The sequence below is a fragment of the Giraffa tippelskirchi genome, chromosome 3, assembly GCF_054371585.1.
Source record: "Giraffa tippelskirchi isolate mGirTip1 chromosome 3, T2T-mGirTip1v1.2.pri, whole genome shotgun sequence".
NCBI lineage: Eukaryota > Metazoa > Chordata > Mammalia > Artiodactyla > Giraffidae > Giraffa > Giraffa tippelskirchi.
The window spans coordinates 121411702-121436631 of NC_137277.1; the positions used below are offsets into that span (position 1 = coordinate 121411702).

The 24930-nt window shown below is 40.1% G+C and overlaps 1 protein-coding gene across 1 annotated transcript in view; it reads right to left on the reverse strand.

Moving 5' to 3' along the window:
- Positions 1-24930, reverse strand: part of THSD7B (thrombospondin type 1 domain containing 7B) — a 1641422-nt gene that overhangs the window by 1278435 nt on the left and 338057 nt on the right. The window contains exons 6-7 of the mRNA XM_081579094.1: positions 1441-1539; positions 1225-1311 (exon numbers count right to left, since the gene is read on the reverse strand). The gene's annotated coding sequence lies outside the window, so the exon portion shown is untranslated. The remainder of the gene's footprint in view (positions 1-1224; positions 1312-1440; positions 1540-24930) is intronic.

Consider the following 24930-nt stretch of genomic DNA (forward strand, 5'->3'; position numbering starts at 1 on the left):
TCCATTGTGAATGTAATTTTTGTTGGGCTCTTAAGTGATAGCTGTGAAAATAACAACCAATAACTCTTCCACACTCCCTTTCTTCTCTTTGTTTTATAATCAGCATTGCCAAGAATTCGTACCTTTAAATCCTTTGCAAACTGTGATGAATGATACTTAGGAAAAGGATTTTCTAAAGGATTATATTCTGGGGAAATAAGCTTAATTACTCCCAAGTATCAATCAATGATTTAAAGTTTTGAGAAATCACTTTTTTTTTAAGTGAAAGCACCTAAAACTTTTTTTAACATAAACAAGAACAGGTCCCTCCTTTTTCCCATCATATGGCCTCATTATTAATTCATCTAGAATCTCAATTCTAATCAGAAAGATGGCTCCTGCAGCTTCACTTACAATCAGCTCAATGCCAAAACGGCCTCGTGCAATCACCCTCCTCACGTCTACAGATGACTCCTAATGAAGAAAATCACTCAAAGGCAACGAATATGCTGAGACCCAGTTTGTAGGGTCTAATGGCTAGAACTCGGGGGTTCACACCAGCCATCTTAACCTTAACCTCCAGTCTCCATCGTGGCAGAGCACAGGCTGAGCCTGGCTGCCTTAGGACTGAACACATCCCACAAAACCATCTCATTTTCCCCACTTTCCTCCTCTCACCCCAGTATATAACACTTTATTAGTGGCTACCACTTTTAAAAATTTTTTATTTATAATTTTTTAAATTTATGATTGCACTGGGTCTTCATTGCTGTGCACAGGCTTTCTCTAGGTGGGGTGAGCAGGGGCTACTTTTTGTTGTGGTACAAGGGTGTCTCACTGCCATGTCTTCTCTTGTTGCAGAGCACAGGCTCTAAAATGCACAGGCTTCAGTAGCCACAGCACACAGGCTCAGCAGTTGTGGCTCACAGGCTTAGTTGCCCTGCGGCATGTGGCATCTTCCCAGACCACGGATCAAACCTGTGTCCCCTGCATGAGCAGGCAGATTCTTAACCACTGGACCACCAGGGAAGTCCAGTGGCTAACATTTAAATACTAGATGTATTTATATAAAATTCCAAGGTATCACATTCTTTTTGACAGCGCGTATGTTCTGGAAACAGCAGGCCCACATTCTGACATGATACAGACTGGAAAGCACCGAGTCAAGGCGGCCATCTTTCTACAGGACAAAGACTCTGTGTTCTGTCATCCCCACTCACCAAACCAGCTTGTTCTTTCACTTACCTCACTCCTACAGACATATAAGTCTGAGCCCCTGAATCCAAAACTCAGGGTTCTTCACCCGGCTCTTTTCTTCACATGGTGGTTGGCCTGGTCAAAAGTGTCAGCCCATAAGCAAAGAAAAGGAGAAAGCAGAAGGTTCTATTTCTATTAACTTATACAGAGGAAGGATCGGGCACCACCATTCCCTCACTCAGCTCGTCATTACTGAGCACCCACCTTGTGCCTGGTAGAGTCTGAGGAGCTGGAGATGCAGTGGCAACAGGAGAAGATCCTTGCCCTCACCAAGCTCTCTTTATCTCGTAAGAAAGGCCCTAACTAGAAAAACAAATACGCGTCATGTTAGATAAATAGTGAATGCTGAGAGACTGAATATACAAATAGATTACAGCAGAATATATATATATATATATAAATAGAATTCTGACCCACAATGTGCAGCAACCTGCCTAAGAAACCAACCCAGGAGCCAGCCTGCTATAATCAGACTTGCAGGAGGTCAGACCACTATCTCCAATGATAGTTTAGGAAGCCAGACAATAACCCCTTGTAACAATTAGCCCCAAGTGGGCAGGGCTTGATTAATAACTGGAAGCTTCCCTAACTTTTTCCCCTGCTTCCAACCAGAGAAGGCTAAGTATGCACCCCTAACCACTGACACAGGAGACCCCTTCTAGTTAGCCTACCTAAAGACTCCCCAGTACAACAGTTTCCAGTGAGGGCATAACCCAGGGAAAGCCTTCCCCCTTCCCATGCAAAGCTTTCCCACTCCTCTGCCTGCCTTCAAGTCTCTGTCAAATGCAAAGGATGCTGGCTGACTCTCATGCTGGAGCAAATTCTGAGTAAGTAGCTTTTGCTTATTCTCCTTTGGATGGGCTTCATTTATTTGAAGCAAAAGAGAGTTAAAGGGATGGCCTGATGAGCAGATGGGGAGGTTGGGAAAGAGGTGACACTGGGGGTGAGAAGAGAGGAGAAAGGATGGAGGGAGCCATGTGACTCTGATGGAGAAGCATCCTGAGGAGAGGGAACAGTAAGAGAGCAAATTGGTGTGTTCTAGAATCAATGAGGGGCAGAAAGGCAGGGGAGAGAGGAAAGGTAAGGAGATGCCAGGGTACATGGGGGCCTGTCAGCCTCAGGAGGGACTCTGGATTTCCCCCTGGGTGGAAGAGAAAGGCACTGTCGGGTTCTGAGTAGGATGGTCACATGTCCAGCCTTCTGTGTAGAGAATAAGGGGGAAAGTGGAGGTGGCAGAGAGGTTACAGCCCATTGCAGAGATCCACGTGCAAGGTCATGGCCATCAGGACCAGCGAGGAGCAATGGGAGTGGCTAGATGCAGCCAGCTTCAGGATACTAACACCACTGAGGTGTTGAAGGTGAGGAGGTAAGTCCCCCCTTCTTCCTATTTTCCAGCTCACTTTAGTACCCCTCCTGTGTCCACCCCCTGATATCCCAGTACCACCTTTTCAAAGTCACTTGTCCGGCAGAACTAGAGATAGACAGATAAAGCCAAGAGTGGATGAGGCCAAGCATGTGGCCTGGGAGCTTATGAGGATGGAACAGGAGTGGTAATAGCCAAGCCAGGACGCTCTTTGTGTGGAAAATCCTCAGGCTTCTTATTTAAAAGTTTCTACCCAAGTCAGGAAACCCCCCCCACAACCTCTGAGAGTGCTTTCCTTCAGAGGGTCCAACCCAAAGCTTTTCTCTATTTCTCAGTCTGCTGTACTCCCCTTTCCTGAGAGTGCCAGGACCTTGTGGTGAACACTGTTGACACCCACATCCCTCTCCCCTCACCACATCTGTCTGTGTAAGCCAGCTTGACATCCAGCCATCTTTCCAGACTACAGGGGTCTGGGAATGTGAATGCCTCCTCTACTCCCCAGCCTTGCCTCCCCACCACCCCACCCCACACAGCAGTCCTGGACAATGCCCAGTAGGTGGGAGATGAAACACTCCAGCTTTCTCTCCCCTTGACCAGGGTTGTTCTGAAGTGTGTGTTTGCACCATTTTTCAAAGTGACTCACTGTGGTAACCAGCTGGATAGCACTCTTTCTGTCTCTCCTCACCCTCACCTAATATTACCTTGCCCAATCAACAACTTGCCCTTGAATTCTTGGCTCAAGGTCAGATTCTGGGGGACCCAAATTCAGATCACCTGCTTCGATCATATGTTGAAAATATAACTTTCAGAGTGATAGTATTAAGAAGTGGGGCCTTTGGGATGTGATTAGGTCATGAGGGTAAAGCCCTCAAAAATGGGCTTTAGCATCCTTAAAAAAGAGCCCCCCACTGGGATCCCTAGCCCCTTCCACCACACAAAGATACAATGAGAAGTCCCCAGTCTATAAGCTGGATGAGACTCATCACCAGAACCTGACCTTGCTGGCACCCTTATCTTGAACTTCCAGCCTCTAGAACTGTGAGCCATAAACTCTGACTCTTGATAAGCCACTATCTATGGTATTTTGTTATAGCAGCCAGAATGAACCAACACAATATCTATGACAGATTTTTTTTTCAATTCCTAGATAGTATCCATGTATTGCAAAACAAAAACAAACAAATCAACTCCAAGTCATGGTTTATAAATACCATTGCCTTCTAAAAGTAACCATGCTCCTTTGAAGAAAGGCTGATTCTAGAGCTGTGGCAGGGAAAATACAAGACAATCATGAAACATCCCCCATTCCCCCAAAAGTGAGGAAGTGCTCAAAGAATGATGAGACCAGGCTAAAAGAGCACAGGAGGCAAGTTGAAGGAATTCCTACTGGCTAAATTTGGGGCAACCTGAATATCAAAATAAGTAAAAATATTGATGTATTATAACCCACCGAATAAAATAAGAATCCCTGAGTCTCTCCAGACAATAAAGAAATTAAAGAAGTAAACATGAAAAAGGAAAGGCTCTTCTTTTTAACACAATGTCGACTAGTAAGTAAACAATCAGTAAAACCATCATGGCAAGAATTGAGGCAAAAACAAATCACCAATGATGGTAAATCTAGAAAGTTTGATGAGAAGTGAGATACGTATATGGTCACAAAGTATCTCCCCACAAATTATTCATTAATTACAAAGCGGAAAATAATATCTACACAGTAGAGAAAGTGGAGCAAAATAAAGACTATTTCTTAGACATGCCCAAAGATTTTCACTTGTTCTTTAGTCAGAATGGTATGGGGAATAAGGTCAGGAATCCAGTGACTGTATCACATACATCTTTATTATATAAGCTATGCTTACATCAATGCCCTAGTTATCTGTACACAGGGTTAGGGTCCTCCTTACCTACATCCTTTGCTCTTTTCATTAAGCCTAGGATTTTTTAGAGAACCATGTCATGTCCAGATGAACCCCACTGAATCACCTCCTTCAGACCACACATCACTGCCCCACAAAGTCAGCAAGTGTTTGCTACCAGTCCATCTAGGCTTCCTGAAGCCAGAAGAGTTATTCCTTCAAGCATTACCCAGAGTTAATTCTGTATATTTCAATCCCATTCACAGGCCATGGTTAACACTCAAGATGCAGAGGCAAAAATCTCTTGTCTTATAAAAATTCTATGAGTAGTACAAAGGACAACTTTGTAGTATAATTAGCATATACCTTGGATCATAATCTGAAGACTGCCTACACATTCTACTCTGCATTTTTATCATTCACTTTTAAATGGCACTGACCTAGAAACTTCTTGTACAGCCTCTCCCTACTTCTCAGGAAATACAGAGAAGGCTTAACTTTTATGCTCAACCTCCAAACAGTCTATACATTCACAGGTATTATCACACAAAACCCCTTTTCCCATGCTTTCATTCAAAACTTTCACTCAACAGTTAAGGAATGATCAATTCAAGCTATCACACTGATGTTACCCAAGAGTGAACTGTTCTGTTTCAGTCCAGAGACGTTTGTGCCAGTATTTGGATGTTTATTATATTTTGTCCTATTATTTTCTAAAAATGAATAAAAAACCGAAAAAGGAAAGTTCTGATACAAGTGATAAGAAGTATAGTTCATGTTAAACAATACAACTGAGACAAAGACAAAAATCATTAAGCAGCCGGAAGACAAAGAATCTTCTGCCTTAATCTGATTCTCATTGGACTTAGGCAGGTCAATTATATATTCAATTAACTAAGAAGGAAAAGAACACAATTAAAGAACATGTACCAAATGTTAGCAATAAATCATAAATAATTGTGTTTTTTTAAAATGGAGGTGTAATTAGGGATCTTATCACCTTTTTAGCTCTCTGGGAATAGAACTCCTTTCTCCTTTATATCAAATAAGTTTATTATCTGGCTTTCCCACATGCAATTCTTGTACAAATTTTCAAGAATGTATTATATGTGAAAGGAGACAACTGCCTGTGTACTTAGGATCAAAACAAAGAGGCAGAAATATTAAAGTGTAAACTGATATCAACCTAATACCAGTATCCAAAAGGAATTTAATTTTACTTAAAAATGAATAAAGCTGAACTGAGAAAACCTAATCATGAGCTTCTTCCCAGGACAGAGATCAACTGAACAAAAATACAATGACAAATACCTTTAAGACAAACCTTCACAAATAAACAACCCACACAGAAGGGCATTTATGACTGATGCAAACTGGAAACCCAAATGTCTCTCAATAGGGGCTGGTGAATAGCTTATAATACACAATGGAGAGCCACAAGACAAAGTCAAGATCTCCATGAATTAATATGGAGTGACTTCAAGAAAACACTACTTGGTAAAAAAAATATAAAAGTACAAAATACTATACAGTTTGACATCTTTTATATGAGAAAGAGGATAACTTGCTTATTTTTCAAAGAAACATAAAAAAAAGCTAATATCTATAGAGGGTAGTGACAATGTATGGAGAAAAAAGAGACAGAAACTTCCCTAAATATATTTCTGCATATAATCTTGATTTTTGAAAATGTGTAAATAACCTACATATTTAAATATTAAATAAAAATAAGCCATAAAATCATACACAAAAACAAAATGGATTCAACTGCCTATAAAATTGGTAACCACATGAAGAAAAGCATATTCAAAATTGCTTTGAATACAAAATTATGACTGTACCTCCTAGGGTGTATATTCTAAAGGCAAAGAACAAAAGAAACATTAAACTTGGTGGGTTTACTATGCACTTAGTATTAGAATTACAATTTTTATATTATTTAATGATTACTGACTTTTAGGGGAGCACAGATGAGAATTTTATACCCAGCCAAGGTATCTCTCACATGTAAAATATACTATGACACATTCTTCTGTGGGAAAAGAAGCCACTTAACAATATACTTCAGGAACCAAGAAAAGAATCACATTTAAGAGATCAAAATTGTGTCAGTTGTATAAAATGATTTACCAGTCTTACCTTACTCAGTCTGGACCTCAAATAAGAACATCTGTTGGATTTTTATGTTACAAGATGTATTCCACATCCCAGGATATAGATGAACCTTCAATGCTAACCTTGGCTGCTTTCTCTATCTTAACCAGTGTCAGAAAGCATGTTCATTGAGTTCTGTCCTTTACTCCAGAGTTCAAATAAAAGCTTTTGCCTTGTTTTCTTACCACTTAAAATAACCTATACTATTCTGTTTCAGTATTTTCTCCAAGAATCCCATGGACCACAACCTCATCTAACTCAATGAAACTATGAGCCATGCCATGCAGAGTCACCCCATATGGATGGGTAAATGTTGAGAGTTCTGACAAAAGATGGTTCACTGGAGAAGGGAATGGCAAACCACTTTAGTATTTGCCTTGAGAATCCCATGAACAGTTTGAAAAGGCAAAAAAATATGACACTGAAAGATGCATTCCCCAGATCAGTAGGTGCCCAATATGCTGTTAGAGAAGAGTGGAGAAGTAACTCCAGAAAGAATGAAGAGACAGAGCCAAAGTGAAAACAACTCCCAGTTGTGCATGTGACTGGTGATGGAAGTAAAATCCAATGCTCTAAAGAACAATGTTGCATAGGAATCTGGAATGTTAGGTCCATGAATCAAGATAAATTGGAAGTGGTCAGACAGGAGATGGCAAGCATAAACAAGGACATTTTAGGAATCAGTGAACTAAAATGAACTGGAATGGGAGAATTTATTTCAATGACCATTATATCTACTACTGTGGGCAAGAATCCCTTAGAAGAAATGGAGTAGCCCTTATAGTCAACAAAAGAGTCCGAAATGCAGTACTTGAGTGCAATCTCAAAAACGACAGAATGATCTCTGTTTGTTTCCAAGGCAAACCATTCAATATCAGGGTAATCCAAGTCTATACCCCAACCACTTATGCCAAAGAAGCTGAAGTTGAATGGTTCTATGAAGACCTACAAGACTTCTAGAACGAACACCCAAAAAAGATGTTCTTTTCATCATAGGGGACTGGAATGCAAAAGTAGGAAGTCAAGAAATACCTGGAGTAACAGGCAAATTTGGCCTTGGAGTACAAAATGAAGCAGGGAAAAGGCTAACAGAGTTTTGCCAAGAGAATGCACTGGTCATAGCAAACACCCTCCTCCAACAACACAAGAGACAATTCACACATGGACATCACCAGACGGCCAATACTGAAATCAGATTGATTACATTCTTTGTAGCCAAAGATGGAGAAGCTCAATACTGTCAGCAAAAACAAGACTGGGAGCTGACTGTGGCTCAAATCATGAACTCTTTATTGCCAAATCACACTTAAATTGAAGAAAGTAGGGAAAACCACTAGGTCATTCAGGTATGACCTAAAACAAAGTCCTTATGATTATACAGTGGAAATGACAAATAGATTCAAGGGATTAGATCTGATGGAGAGAGTGCCTGAACAACTGTGGAAGAAGGTTTATAACATTGTACTGGAAACAATGATCAAGACCATCCCCAAGAAAAAGAAATGCAAAAAGGCAAAATGGTTGTCTGAGGAGGCCTTACAAAGAGCTGAGAAAAGAAGAGAAATAAAAGGCAAAGGAGAAAAGGAAAGATATACCCATATGAATGCAGAGTTCAAAAGAAAAGCAAGGAGAGATAAGAAAGCCTTCCTCAGGCATCAATGCAATGAAAAAGAGGAAAACAATAGAATGGGAAACACTAGAGATCTCTTCAAAAAAATTAGAGATACCAAGGGAACATTTCATGCAAAGATGGGCTCAATAAAGGACAGAAATGGTAGGGACCTAACAGAAGCAGAAGATATTAAGAAGAGGTGGCAACAATACACAGAAGAACTATACAAAAAATATCTTCATGACCCAGATAATCACAATGGTGTGATCACTCACCTAGAGCCAGACATCCTGGAATGAGAAGTCAAGTGGGCCTTAGGAAGCATCACTATGAACAAAGCTAGTGGAGGTGATGAAATTCCAGTTGAGCTATTTCAAATTCTAAAAGATGATGCTGTGAAAGTGCTGCACTCTATATGCCAGCAAATTAGGAAAACTCAGCAGTGACCACAAGCCTGGAAAAGGTTAGTTTTCATTCCAATCCCAAAGAAGAGCAATGCCAAAGAATGTTCAAGCTACTGCACAATTTCACTCATCTCACACGCTGGCAAAGAAATGCTCAAAATTCTCCAAGCCAGGCTTCAACCGTACATGAACCATGATGTTCAAGCTGGATTTAGAAAAGGCAGAGGAACCAGAGATAAAATTGCCAACATTCGTTGAATCATTGAAAAAGCAAGGGAGTCCCAGAAAAACATCTACTTCTGCTTTATTGACTCCAAATCCTTTGACTGTGTGGATCACAACAAACTGGAAAATTTTTCAAGAGATGGGAATACCAGATCACCTTACCTGCCTCCTGAGACATCTGTATGGAGGTCAAGAAGCAACAGTTAGAACCACACATGGAACAACCGATTGATTCCAAATCGGGAAAGGAGTATGTCAAGACTGTATATTGTCACCCTGCTTATTTAACTTATATGCAGAGTACATCATGAGAAATGCCAGGCTGGATGAAGCACAGGCTGGAATCAAGACTGCCAGGAGAAATATCAACAACCTCAGATATGCAGATAACACCACCCTTATGGCAGAAAGTGAAGAACTAAAGAGCCTCTTGATGAAAGTGAACGAGGAGAGTGAAAAGATGGCTTAAAACTCAACATTCAAAAAACTAAGATTATGGCATCCAGTCTCATCACTTCATGGCAAATAGATGGGGAAACAATGGAAACAGTGACAGACTTTATTTTTGGGGGCTTCAAAATCACTGCAGATAGTGACTACAGCCATGAAATTACAAGACACTTGCTCCTTGGATGAAAAACTGACCAACCTAGACAGAATATTAAAAAGCAGAGACATTACATTACTGACAAAGGTCCGCCTAGTCAAAGCTATGGTTTTTCCAGTATTCATGTATGGATGTGAGAGCTGGACTATAAAGAAAGTTGAGTGCTGAAGAATTGATGCTTTTGAACTGTGGTGTTGGAGAAGACTCTTGAGAGTCCCTTGGATTGCAAGGAGATCAACAAGTCAATCCTAAAGGAAATCAGTCCTGAATATTCATTGGAAAGACTGATGCTGAAGCTGAAACTCCAATACTTTGGCCACCTGATATGAAGAACTGACTCATCTGAAAAGACCCTGACGCTGGGAAAAATCGAAGGCGGGAGGAAAAGGGAATGACAGAGGATAAGATGGTTGGATGGCATCACCAACTTGATCTACATGAGTTTGAGCAAGCTCCAGGAGTTGGTGATGGACAGGGAAGCCTGGCGTGCTGCAGTCCATGGGGTCGCAAAGAGTTAGACACGACTGAGTGACTAAATTGAACTGATTTACATGATTAAGATGTTGTGCGGGGAGAATCACAGCAGTTCCTTTTTCTTCCCTCTTCTCTGAAAGCACAGTTACATAGAACAACATAATAACCATTCCCATAGCTGAAAAACTCAAGGATTATTTTCTGCAACTTTAAAACGCATACTGAATGACCTGAATCTCAGAGATTTTTGTTTTTTCAAAGGATAAAAACTAAGTAAGAAACTAGTTTATAGCAGATATCATCTTCTTCAATGTCTCTTTTTATCATCTTCCTCTAATAGTTCCAAAGTCCCTGAATTTACCATATTTTAAACTTTGAAATGAATACATTTTAAAATACACAATAAAATGAATACTAATATGGGGAAATTTTGTGTAATGATATTTTTCTTTACACTTTTATACTTTTTAAGTTTTCTATAAAGCATTGATATCACTTGCATACCCACAAAAAAAGATGTTTAAATCAGTACGTACATTTTATACATATAATATGAGTATAATTACATTTTTTAATATGCACCCAATAAAACACAAAGGAAACCAATATGGTTATTTTTTCTAAGGCTGTAATTGTTTTCTCCTCCCCTCTGCTTTTCTGTATTTTCCATGTTTCTATCATGAATGTATGTATATTACTTTTATCTTATCATGGTTAGGGGATTTTGGGTGGTGAGGGAAAAAACAAGTCAAAGTCACTTATTAATTGGAAATCATCAGGCTGTTGTTTATCTAAAAAGTGAATAAGGGATCTGTAAGAAGGAGATATTAAGACATGTTATGGGGGACTTCCCTGGGAGTCTAGTGGTTAACAATCCACCTTCCAATGCAAGGAATGTGGTGCCATCCCTGGTCAGGGAACTAAGATCCCACATGGCTTGGGCCAACTAACCCTATGAGCTGCAACTACCAAGCCTGTGTGCTCTAGAACCCTTGTGCCCCAACAAGAGAAGTCCACAGGCTGCAACAACAGAAAGCCCATGGGTCACGACAAGGACCCAGCACACCCTTCCCCCCCACACCCTTCCCCCCCACACCAAAAAAGGCATGCTATACACAGATGCACTCAGCTTCAATGCCTGCAGCAGCCACACATGGTGAACAGTTAATGAACATCCTTATGAGACGGCTCTCACCCATATTCCTAGTTCTCAGTTCTGCACCTTTGTGGGTCACAGCAGGAGGGAGGTGGCCTTAACTACCACCCTTCCCTTTCGAAATTTCCAACTGTGCTCCAAAACCAGTACCATCTAACCACATCAATGCTCTTTCTGTCCAGCATGTGAATCGGAGAGCTGTGTGTTTGTTTATTTGCAAAGACATGGTTGCCTTGTAAAGCCCAAAATTAAGTTCCCTAAACAGATTTTGGTTTACAGGATTCTTTCAAACTGCCTTATTTTTTTCCTAATAAAGTTTTCCTCTTTGCTCCTTTCTTTCTCCATACTAGAGAGAAACATTTCATGGCCGCTTTCAAAAATGATGTGATGGGGAGGCTGATAGCATAATAAGAAACTTGATTCCCCTGATGGAAAAACGAACTCTTATAGACCTTGTTCTATAGTAACTAACAGCCTCTAAGTACAGATACCTCTGTTTTTTAAAACATCCCAGGGTAAATGCGTTGTGCATTTTGTAACAAACTGACAAGTTTTCTTCTGCTATAGTGTTAGCTTGAGTGACCCAAAAGAAAAAAAACTATCTGAACTACCAAAGGCTTCAGAACTATTTTTAATAATCCATGTTGCTCTGTATTACATGATGACAAGGAACACATATGAGTGGGTGCTATTACAAGTCCTCACCCTGTGAGTGTTTATAATAGCACTGTGCTCATAATCACTCCGCTTCGAGCCTCACTGTGGGCAAAGTGATATTTTCTTTTTTGTTTTATTTTTCCTAATATCCTTCACTCTGATATCCAATATTTCTTTGGCCCTTCTGGGGCACCATGGGCCAGTTTTTTCAAGAAATATGTCTACGCTGTTTTATTAACTCCATTCTTGGGCTGTCATTTTTTCTCTCTGGGCCCATCCCATACTCCAAATGAGACCAACAGCTTTTCTCACAGTGGAAAAAACTGGGCTTTGGAGCCAGACGTGCTTTGACTCTAATCCCAATGCCGATACTTTCTGGATTGATGACTTACAGTGGGCAACTCATTCTCCCTAAGATTCACCTTGATCACTTCAAAAATGCATAAATAGCACATCACAAGATGGCCACAACAAAAAGAGACACAGTATGGAAGTTTCCAGCCAAGGACAGACATCATGGAACAGAAGCTGTTGTTCTAACCGGTTACATCATTAACATTTGTCCTTGCTGACACCTCCTGTCAACATTCTGCCTTGTAAGGTACCACTAAGGGCCTTTCTGATTGCCTTGTTATTTCGTGGCTTATATGCAAATACTGTTGTGCTGAGGTCCACATATTTCCTTGAGTGCTTTCTCTGCTATAACTCTCAAGACAATTAACTACCTTCTGAGTACCAGTCCCTCTGGGTCCCCATTGTTAAACCTTAGCAAAAAGCAGAGCTGTGTCCCCCTCTTTTGTTTCCTGTGTTGATTTAAGTGTCCATACCACAAACATGGCTGAGCGCACAAACTTGTCCAGACATGTGAAAGTGAAGCATTTGCCTACACAGGGTTTACAGTCTAGAAGAAGGACCAAGTCATAACTCTGCTAGGGGAAATGGGGCTGAGCTTTTTATAAGTAATTTTATTTTGTGAAAACAAGCAATAACAAGATAGTACAACTCAGCATGACTTGGATAACACCTGAAGTCATGCTACAGTAGATGATGTCTGTGCATCTTATTAATATATTTCCAGGTTGCAAATAAAAGAGGAGAAGGGGTAAAAGACAAATGCTGTATTATTTCCTTTCAATGAAATATCTAGAATAGGAAAATTCACTGAGACAGTAAGTAGACAAGAAACTACCAAGTGCTGAGAGGAGGGGAGATGTGACTGTTGCTGAATAGAGTTTCAGTTTGGGATGATGAAAATGTTTTGGAAACAGTGGTAATGGTTGTACACATTATAAATTTTAATTAATGCCACTGGATTGTACACTTAATAATGGTTAAAGTCACAAACTTCATGTTTTATATATATTTTACTACAACAAAAAAAGAAAGTGAAATTGAAACAGTTACAAACTGTAAAGTATCTCCCTTCCCACCCTATCCCAGCCCCTCTGAGTCACACGTTCAGTAAGTCCCTTACAGAGGAACCTTCAAGTTGCAAACTTTCAAATATGCAAACGTGCCCGTGTATGCTAGCTACTGTACTTTACTACTGTACTTTTCAAGGTACTATACCATAAGATTAAAAATGGTTATTTTTTGTATTTCTTTGTTTTTTTATGTATCATTTGTGTTATAAACCTATTACAGTACAGTATAATACAGATGATTGTGTTAGCTGTATACCTAGGCTAACTTTCTTGGACTTAAAGAACAAATTGGACCTATGAACACACTCAGAGAACAGAACTCATTAGTATGTAGGGAACTTGCTATATTTGTGTACACAGCTTTCCACAGTAATTTAGTCAGTGAGGGTTTTCAAAAGCCTGATGTGTGTCAGGCACAGTGGTGGGCGCTGGAGAAGAGCAAAAAGAATCTCTTGCCTGTATTCAGTCCAGACCCACAGCCAAAAGGGCCACTGTACTCTCTGTCCAGCTCAGATGCCCCATCCTTCAGGAAGTTTCTAAGATCATCAGGTTGGGATGAACTGCCCTCTTGTCTCTATGTCCATAGCTTTTGTGCCTGAGCCCTCTTTTCAGTCTCCTTGCTCTAGGCCCCGCCCCGCTGCCCTGGCAAACTCCTTCTAGGTCTAAAATATAACTTTTCAACTTTGCGCTCATCCCACCATGCAGTGCAGATGCACTAGCCCTCAGTGTATGCCGAGTCCAACCTTCTGGAGAACAAGGCTTTCAAACCTGCCAAGGCCCAGTAGTAACCCTCTCTCCCCCTCTGCTTTAATCACTTAATCCTCTCATCTCTCCTCACTGCACTGCCTTTATAAGCTATTTCTTAACCATGGATTAAAAAGAGAAAAAAGGACTATTTCTCTTTTGTGAATTAACCTCAGCCCCAGGAGAGCTAAGATGTGTTCAGCTCAGGCTTTCTACCCCCAGCTGATAAAAGGAACACACCTATTAGCCTTCAATGCACAACAAACATTTTAATTCCAGATAAGGGCAATCATTACCAATCAAAGAAATAAATGCGAGCAAGAAGAGATGGAAGAATGAGGGGGAATATTCAGTTATACAAACAGAAAGAGTGCTTGCAGTAAATGACCAGCAGTCCTAGAGAGCTGATTTCTCCTTCCCTGAGCTCTAACTGAAACACATGCAAAGACTTGGGAAAACCCGATGTAATATGTGCATATCTGTATTGTAATGCACAAATCTTTGTGAGAACAAAACACAGTTTTAAACCCGAGGTTATAAGAGCTACTGTTTACCCAGTACTTACTACATGCCAGAAACTATGAAAGCTGACATATATTAGCTTATTGAACTCCTACAATAATCCTGAGAGGACATAAATAATGTCTCCTTAAGGACATCAGCACTCAGAGAAAGTCCCCCCGTCCAAGATCACACAGCTGGGAAGTGACAAAGTCAGGATTCAAACAGATTTTTGTGATTCCAAAGTTAGTATCGTATTCAATACCCTAAACTGGCTGCTCACTGGTCCCTAAAGCCCCTGGGTGTTTTTTCTTAATTTATTTTTAATTGAAGGATAATTACGATGTTGTGTTGATTTCTGCCATTCATCAACATGGACTAGCCATAGGCATACATATGTCCCCTCCTTCCCGAGGCTCCCTCCCATCTCCACTGCATCCCACCTTTCTAGGCTGTCACAGAGCCCCAGTTTGAGTTCCCTGAGTCATACAGCAATTTCCCACTGGCTATCTATTTTACATATGTTAGTGTATATGTTTTCATAATACTCTCTCCATGCTACTCCCTCCATGCTACTCCCTCCATTCTCCCACCCTCTCCTTCCTGCTCCCGCCCACTGGTCCCCTGCCCTCTCCGTGTCCGTAAGTCTGCTCTCCATGTCTGCCTTTGTGTTTTTGCCAAAATTCAAAAATCATCTCTGACTCCTATCTTTATTTCTCCCCACTCAGTCATCAACTCTTGCTGGCACTGCCTCCAAAATGCGCCCCGAGCCTGGCCCATTCCCCTCTTCTTGCATTGTTCCAGTTCTGATCAAGACACCATCCACATCTGGCCTGGACCCCAATGTGGCCTTCCAGTTGATCACTCTGTTTTCATTCTTGCCCCCAACATCCAATTTGGTCACGTGACAACCACAGCAGTCTTCAAAAAGCATCAATTGTCCTTCTCACCAAAGCTTCTCATTGACTTGAGAATAAAATCCCAAGTCTGACCATGGTCCACAAGGCCTGTCCTGGGCAAATCCCTGTTTTTTACCTCATCTCCTTATATCCACACCCCTCTCCACAGTTCACTGTACTCCAGCCCATTGGCTTTCTCCACCCCGTTCAAATATGCCACTGCGTCCTGCTTACCTAGAATATTCTTCCTACAGGTCATCTTACCATCATTGATGTTATGTCTGAGAAACCTTTCCCAGCCTTTCTAGCTAAAGTGCCAGCATCCATTCCCTGACACCTGCCCCACCCTAGTCATTCTCCATCCTGTGTTATTTCCATTTTCTCCATAGTACCTTTCTCTAAAACCATATCAGTTATTGATTTAAATAATTCTGGCTATCTCCCCAATCCCACTCCTCAACTAGAATGTAAGCTTCATGAAGGCAGGTACTGTATCACCAGAGCTTTGAACAATGGCTGGTACTTACCGGATACTCAGTGATCACTGGTTAAATTAATGTGAGTGGCTCTCTCTGCACACCACTCTCTTCCATCTTCACCTACCTCCTACTTGTCCCTCAAAACCAGCTCGGAGATAATCTCTTCCAAAAAGTCTTCCCAGTATTCTCAGAAGTTCCCCTCCTCTCTGCATCATCTACCATCTTCCATGAGAATATTTATCAAACTCAACTGTCATTGTTTATCTCCCACACTGGATCTTGGCTTCCTTTGTTTTACTTCTACATCCTCATTCTCCAACACACCTGGCTACACAACAGTAGCTCAATGTATATACAATAAAAAGATAAGCAAATGAATCATTTTTAAATTATTCTTTGGCAAAGGTAACAAATGTCCATGTAGGGGAACTTCTTGGAGTGCTCTTAGAAGAAACTACACTGAAGAAAACTAAAACAAGTTTGAAATGTGCCTAATGTCTAAAGTTTACACTGACAACAACAGCAAGATGCAGGAAGGGATGTTATGATCCTAGGTAATGATGCAGGGGAAATGATCAGTAAATCCTGGTTGGATGGTTGATAGGGTGAGAAAAGAGGCCTATCAGACACAGAGAATCAGGCAGCCAGCCATCATACAACACACTGTTGCCTCGAAACATCCCCCTCAACAGGCCAGAGTGTGGCCACATGAAGTCTTGCTCCTCAAAGAACAGACTTTTCCAAGGAGGCTGAACAGCTAAAAGCTTCCAGGTGCTCCATCTTTAACCCCTGTACAGAATGGGTAAACCAACTGAATTCTGAATCCTTGGATCCCCCTTCCTTTATTCCCTCAACAGTAGCCCCTTCTCTTGCATGTGTGCATGCTAAGCCACTTCGGTCGTTTCCGACTCTGTAATCCTATGGGCTGTAGTCTGCCAGGCTCCTCTGGCCATGAGATTCTCCAGGCAAGAATACTGGAGGGGGTTGCCGTGCCCTCCTTCAGGGTATCTTCCTGACCTAGGGATCAAACCTGAATCTCTTTTGTCTCCTGCATTGGCAGGTGGGTTCTTTACACTAGGGCCACCTTAAGAGCAGTCTTTTCCTTGACCATGTTAATCTATCTTTCTGTCTATAGCTATGCCCCTCTCTTCTGGTTTGGAGTCTGGTTTTGAAGATGCCTTTGCAGATATTTCTAATCTCACGAGTAAGACTGATTTTCCTAGCTTATGTCACAGAGCTCTGGGGATCCTCATTGTTCACTTTGCACCATCTACATGACAATGATCTGGAGTTTTCATCTTGGCATTTACTAAATCCCAGTGTTCTCCAGCAGAGAAGGATTATTTCCCTCTTGCTGTCTGACCTCCACCCTTTCCTGCATCTCTATTTAAGTTGTTGATAGAATATGTCCCCCTTCCCTGATCAATAGTCATTTCATGGCATGTACAATGGCATGCAATAAATAATCCTTGTCTCTATGATTGTACTGGCTCGCTCCCTAAACTGCATTCTCAGAAGCAACTGACTCACTCCTCTGAGTTGAGTCTGTTTAGTCAATATGGTGTTGAAAAGGCTGGGAGGCTGGATTTATGGAAGTTTCTACCTCCAATTCAGTAGTAAATTCCTCTAACATATTTACTAGACACTACAAGGTTGGATTCTATTTTTCTGGCCCTTCTTACTTCAGGTATTGACAAAACAAATTATTTCTTAGCTGACGCTGAGTTCTATTACATCGTACTTTTGTGCATTCAAAACATAGATTACTGGGAGTTTACTGGGTTTTTTGTTTGTTTGTTTTTGCTCTCCTTAGTGGGTTTAATATTTGTTTCATATTGAAAGACGGCAATGGAAAATTGCATTATTATTGATTTTTTCTTTTTACAGTTTTGTTGCTGTTCAGTCACTAAATCATGTCCGACTCTTTGTGGCCCCATGAACTGCAACACACCAGGCTTTGCTGTCCTTTACAGGCTTAGCCCCATCCCGTTGCTAAAAACAACAGATCCTAATCTCAGCCCATCTCAGTCCACTCACTTAGAAATCACTACTCATAACTGTGTCACCAAACATGAGTTTTATACTCATCCTTGTCAAAATTTTCTATTCTGCAAGGAGAGCAACTAGAAAAAAGGGAATCGAAGCATCTTGAATCTTCCTCAGTGTCAAGACTCAACGATCTCACCATAAAACTGATAAAAAGAGGGCAGAACTGAGAATTAGGTACTTCTGGCTGAACTTGATCCAGTGGGGTTTCATTAATGAAAAGTCACAATGCAAACAGACAGTGCCAATATTATGATGCTGAAGGCCCGAAATGTGACCGTCTAGAGGTAAGATGAATCTACATGCTCGGAAGCTCTCCTGGAGCATCTGAGACCAAAAAGGAAATGACACCATCTACCTGAGTGGTCTTTGAAACATTCTAAATGCATTCCTAACTCATGAAAAAGTATTCCAGTATCCCTAAGATTGCTTGAAGCATCTGATTCATGCTCAAGGTTTTAGCTTTGCATAGAATAGTGATAATCCTCTTTCAAAATCAGGCAAAAGGGGAGAAGGCTGAGAACACTAAGTTAATGTAATGGCCGGGGCTCAATTTAATTCAACAAACACTGGGTGCCTGCTGTGATCAAGTACCGTGCAGGATAGTACAGACATGGAAAGGCAACAGACAGTCTCAACTCTCAAGGAGTTTGAAATCTATGGGGAGAAACAGAGACATGAATAATTGAAAACAGTTTGAAGGTGAAATAATAGAGGTATACACAGAATAATATGGAGCTGTGTGTAAGAGCTTTCAATCCAAGAAAAGGAGGGTCTTCAAAGAGCAGTAAGAATCAGAATCATTATTCAAATTCCCTTCCTGGGAAGTTTATAATTCTTACCCACAGAGGTCCCAGTAGTTCATGTCTAGTAAAAACATAAAGATAATATTTGGAAGGCAGGAGAATACAGAGAGTAGCAAAAATTTATATGAGTCTTTGAATCACCAAAACATGAAAACTGTGTGGTGTGTTGTGTGTATGTCTCTATACTCACAGGTCTATTTTGTGAATGTTGCCTTAAATAATAGGTACTTTACTGTACTTTTGAAACAGGGGCTGACAAAGAACTAACTGAATGGGAATTACAACCCATATATGTGTAGTATGTTACTTTCTTCACAGATTTAGAGATAATCAGCAATCTGCCCAGATAGGTTAAGAATCCACAATAAAAACCACTCAGATGATTCTAGTTGGGGATTTCCCTGGTGGTCCAGTGGTTAAGGATCCACCTTCCAATGCAGGGGATGCAGGTTTGATCCATGGTCAGGGAACGAAGATCCCACATGCCACGGGGCAACTAAGCCTACGAGCCACAAATACTGAGCCCCCATGGGCTCCAACTAGAAAGAAGCCTGAATACTGCAACGAAGATCCTGCAGGTCACAGATAAGACCTGATGCAGCCAAAAGTAAATATTTTTTTTTAAAAAAGATTATTTTAGTTATGCCTTTTTCATTTCAGAATACTTGCTTTTTAGGAGAAAGGGTAGTACACCCTTATCACACTGAAAAGTAAATGTTTGCTTTGAGTTCTAGCATCTCATTTTTAATTCAATTGTTAAGGTAAAGAAAAATCACACCAGGTGAACACATATAATACATAAAACATAAGTCCTTTACCTATATTACACTTAGTTCATCTTTACAGCAATTCTGCAAGGAAAATATTGTTATTCTCCAGTCCCCATCCACAAACCACACCATTCACATCTTACAGATGAGAAAATGAAAATTTGAGGCAATTAGGCAAATGATTAGGGCCCCTCTCATAGGCCTGATTTGTTCTAAATATGATACTATATTTTCCTAAAGACATAAAATGTTGTCCAAAGCAAGGAGTATGCCTTCCATTTCACCTGTGTCTCTCCATGGTTCATCACAGAAGTAACAGTCTAAGTTAGTAATAGTTATGTTGGGTTTCCTCAATCTACTTGGCAAGTAGAAGCTGAGTACAAATTCACAGCTTCTTTATTTGGGGAAGAGAAAGTCCTAAAATATTTCATAGCACTGTAGCCTAGATTTTTCCATAAATTATTCCAATGTCAAATATAGTGTAGCACTATGAATCATCAAACTTATGACATAAAAAGGAGCTTCTAGTATAAACGGCCTTCCCCATAGTTTCATGGAAATAATTCTGAAGACACAATCCAAAAAAAAAAAAAAAACCTCTCAACACTAAAACTAAAGATAATAGTCAAGTGAAAGTGAGGTGAAAGGGAAAGTTGCTCAGTGGTGTCTGATTTTTTGCAACCCCATGGACTATGCAGTCCATGGAATTCTCTAGGCCAGAATACTGGAGTGGGTAGCCTTTCCCTTCTCCAGAGGATCTTCCCAACCCAGGGATTGAACCGAGGTCTCCCACATCGCAGGTGGATTCTTTACCAGCTGAGCCACAAGGGACTCCTAAGAGTACTGGAGTGGGTAGCCTGTCCCTTCTCCAGCAGATCTTCCCGGCCCAGGAATCACACCAGGGTCTCTTGCATTGTAGGTGGATTCTTTACCAACTGAGCTATCAGGGAAGTCAAGACATCACCTTAAAAATGAATGACCTGTATTTAAAAATTTGTCCACTGATACCAAATGGAAGTTGACGGAGAAGTTGAGGAGGTTGGAGGGTCTTTTTCCTCTTCCTGTACTGTCTATTCCCTAGTTTCCAATAAAAGGCCAACCAGATCTTTGAAGCATGGGTACCACTTTATGAGCTTGCCATAGAACATCTTCTGATACCTAAACTAGTGGTCTCTTTAAAAATCATGGCAAAATGTACATAACATAAACTTTAAAATTCATACAGTTCAGTGGCATTAAGAACATTCCCATTCTCGTATAATTATCACCACCATCCATTCCCAGAACTTTTTTTCTTTCCAAACTAAAATTCTGTAGCTATTAGAAAATAACTTCTTTCTCCCCTCCCCTCAGCCCCTGGCAACTATCATTCTACTTTTCGTCTATGAATGAGGCACTCTAAGTGGTTCATATAAGTGAATCATACAGTATTAATCCTGTAGTAACTGGATTATTTCACTTAGGAAAATGCCTACAAGGCTCAATCATGTTGTAGCATATGTCAGAATTTTCTTCCTTTTTAAAGCCATATCCTAGTTCAGTGTATGGATATACCACATCTTGTTTATCCACTCAGCCATCAATGAACACTTGGCTTCTGACTCTAGACTACTATATGAATAATGCTACTATGTATACGGTTGTACATACTAAGTTAGTGGTCATTTTACACACACAGTTGAAGACTATAACTCCTAAATAACAGCTCAGGAGAAGATATAGGAGTTTGGAGTGGGGAAGATACCATTAGTATATTAAATTGTGAGTAATGAAAGTACCTCAACTGAAACATCAGGATATGACAGAAAAAACTAGAAACTCCGTGGAAGTGTACCAGGTGCCTACCAGGTCAAATATAGAAGGAAGAGGAGCATCCCAGCTCAAGACAAGAAGTGTCACAGAATAAACCCCAATAAAACCAGATTTGGCATTAGAGCAGGGTGTATACAACCACCCATGAGAAGGAGATGTGGTCAGCACCAAAGTGGACAGACTTTGAGGCCAAGATCTGACCTTTCTGTAGATAAATATTGAATCTATTTAGATCCTTTTGAAGGTGAGAAAACAGAAGGGTAAAAAATGAGATTTATAAAAAAAAAAATCACTACAGAACAAGGGAAAGTAATACTAAGACTTTAGGTAGGGGAATAGGTACCTCTGAAAATGATTTACTAATAAAATCACATAAAATGATTAAATGGGCATCCTCATTAGATGGTCTAGAGATAGCCTTTGTGGAACAGTACAGAAAACCATAAGAAGAAAGATCAAGATCAAGATCGGTGGCAGAGTGAGATGAAAATGATAACTTGGGGAAAGATGCAAAGATATTAGAATGCAGTAAGAGAATTTGAACCCACAATGGAAACAATAAGTAACAAAAAAGTATCTATCAAATCAAAGCCAAAGAGAAAAGACAAGAATTGTAGATCATGAGAATGAAACCAGAATAACAGAAAAAGAAGGAATACCAAAAACATAATAAAAGAAAACTGTAAAGTGGGCAGAAACTGAATGGTTTATTCATCCATTATTTAATATTAATGTGTACTACTACAGGCCAAGTTTACAGAAGTGAACATAATTTCATTCCAGGATAATTTAAAAAGAGAGCCATACCTAGCGTTACCATGCTAACATTTTTGAACAATTAATAGAGGTTAAAAAATCTCACATGTACTGTTAAGTAGAGACACATGATAGACAGGTGCCTTACAACTGTAAGGAAGAACATCTAGGCTGGCCTCAAATCCTCTTCTGAAATAGGATACAGAGCAACATGTCCTGAATTTTATACCCAGCTAAGAATTCTTGCTTATGTGGAAACAGAAATATATGCTGAAGTTCAAACAGTTTTATAAAATATAACCTCCACATACTGTTGAAAAATTTAAAGAGATACTCCACCAACTATGAAATTAAATGAATAAATTTCTTCTAGTTCAAAATGTCAGGCTGAATGCACATATTTGTCTTCCTAATCTTAAAATAGATTGTAGTAGCAATTAGAAAGGGACTACATTCCCCAAAGTGCTGACACTTGGTGGGAAAGAATACCAGTAGACCAACGTTTCTAATAAATTTCCTAAAGATAGAAGGCAAGTATGATAAACTAGAGCAGAGATGTACTACTCAGAGCATGCATCAAAGAATGCAGTTAAGGTAGATGGCTATCTTCACGGAAGAACTCACTGAAATCAGCAGGAACCCAGAACATGAGCAAGAAAAAGGACAGAAATTAAAGTCATTGGTTGAGAACTGTGCAGTGATGACATTTCCCCCAAGGTTGAAAGTAAAAGTGTTAGTCTAGTCACTCAGTTGTGTCCAACTCTTTGCAACCCCATGGACTGTAGCCCACCAGGCTCCTCTGTCCATGGAATACTTCAGGCAAGAATACTGGAGTGGGTAGTCATTCTGTTCCCCAGGGGATCTTCCCGGCCCAGGGATCAAACCTAGGTCTCCTGCATTGAAGGCAGATTCTTTATTGTCTAAGCCACCAGGGAAGGTTGCAGCCACATAAACATTCTCTGAAGTAAATGAGTAATCTAATGGGTGCAGGCTGGGGCTTTCACAGAGGTTGATACCCTAAAGATAGGACTGTCAAAGGTCAGATGGTTCCTACTTGCACAGCCTAAGGTGAAGGCTTCTAACATATACAGTCCTGCTCACATAGGTAACTGTGCTCTCAGCCCTCATCCAGTTTTGCACTGACAGAGGAAACATACCTACCTACACATTAATCAACATAACCTTTACTTTTTAAAAATAAATGTACAATGAGGGATTAACAGACATTTGAAGAAAATCAGAAAGACCATAAAACAGACAAAGATAAACTAATAGAAAATTACCTGAAGGGACTATGTAATCCAAGGAAAAATTTTTAAAGAATTGTATAATTATTTAATGTATAATTAGTATCTTTAGAAAGTGCTGTTTCCAGACAATATGATGATACTTCTGAAAGAGGAATAAACTGAGAACAGAAGTAATGGAATTAAGGAACATGATTGCTAAAATAAAATACTCAAAATATTGCTAGAAGGAAACATTGAAAATCCGACTTGAGAGTGAAAAGTCAGAGCTTAGAAAAAAAGAGAGAGAAGAGTAATATCAGTAAGATAGCAAAATAGCAGGTCCTCTTGTATCCCCTTCAGCAAAAATAATTTGGCAGCCCCCTCCCCCAAACAAAAGTACATTCCTGGGAGGCTTTGGATCCAGATAGGAGGTTATGAAACACAGTGGAGTACAAGACCAAATGGGTAACTTTCAGAAGGCAAGCCTGCGCCCAGGTGGCTGACTCAATGACTTTCATCCTAGTTACAGACCTGAAAACAGTTGTGTACCTCTGAGGACTTGGCAACAGTCCCACTTGGCTTCATCCTGCCATCAGTATCATACACCAAAGGACCTGGGGAGAGTCAAGCTCACCCATGCCTCAGGTAATAGGCCCAGAGACTTCAGTCCCAGAAGTGGACCCTGATGTGCCTGTGATTCAGAACTAGCCCCTACTAGGCACAGTAAGCAAGGAGTCCTACCAGCACAGGACTCACAAGGAAATAAGCCCCTATTGGTCTTTACAGAGGCAGGGCACACAACCTTGATCTGACAGCAGATTTCAAAACAGACCTGCGACTTGGTTGCAACCCCCCTAGAAATAAATATAAGAGCTGAAAATATCCAATGTCTATGGAGAAGAGACATATGGACATCCAGATACAAGAATGTCAAAGGACCTCAAGCAGGATAAACCAAATATTATCCTCAAGACACATTATAACTAAAATGTTAGAAGTCTAAGACAAAGAAATTTGGAAATCAGCAAGAGAAAGATGCTCTAACAAGAAATGCTAAACATAATTCTGTTTTTTTCTGAAAACAAAACTAAGAAAACAATCCCATTTACAATAGTATCAAAAAAGAATAAAATAATTAGGAATAAATTTAACCATGGAGGTAAAAGGTCTGCACACTAAAAACTATACGACATGGGAAAGATATTAAAGAAGATAAAATTAAGGGAAAGGCATCCCACATTCTAGAAATAGAAAAATTAATGTTGTAAAAATATTCATATTACCCAAATGACCTAGAGTTTCCATGTAATCCCTATCAAAATACCTAGGAATAAACTTACCTAAGGAAATTAAAAAACAAAACAAAACATAAAACTTGTACTCAGAAAATTGTAAGACACTGATGAAAGAAAGTGAAGATGACACAAACAGATGGAAAGAGAGACTAGACTTTTTATGGACTAGAAAAATTAATGTGGCTAAGATGATCATACTACCCAAGGCAATCTACAGATTCTATACAATCTCTATCAAAACCCCGATTTTTTCACAGAATTAGAACAATTTAAAAATTTGTATGGAAACACAAGACCCCCAAATAGCCAAAACAATCCTGAGAAAGAACAAAAGAGCTGAAGGTATCAGGCTTCTTGACTTCAGAATATACTGCAAAACTACATTAATCAAAATAGTATGGTACTGGTCCAAAAGCAGACAC